This window comes from Suricata suricatta, chromosome 14 (assembly GCF_006229205.1).
Source record: "Suricata suricatta isolate VVHF042 chromosome 14, meerkat_22Aug2017_6uvM2_HiC, whole genome shotgun sequence".
NCBI lineage: Eukaryota > Metazoa > Chordata > Mammalia > Carnivora > Herpestidae > Suricata > Suricata suricatta.
Window position 1 is genome coordinate 6894847 of NC_043713.1, and position 244 is coordinate 6895090.

Below are 244 nucleotides of genomic sequence, written 5' to 3' on the forward strand. Positions count from 1 at the left end.
AGCCCCACGAGTTCAAGAGTCCAGGTAAGAGCCTGTAGCAACACAAGTGTGAAAAAATGGAGAATGACTACAGGCAGGTATTGCTGTATATTTGTAGGTAGAAGCATCATGCTGCACACCTTAAATACATGTAATATTCACTTGTCAATTATACTTCGATAAAACTGGAGAGAGAAAAAAGAGGTAATTTATTCTCCCAAGAGAAGGAGCCCATGTCATGTCAGAGAGGGTCACACAGGGTTTA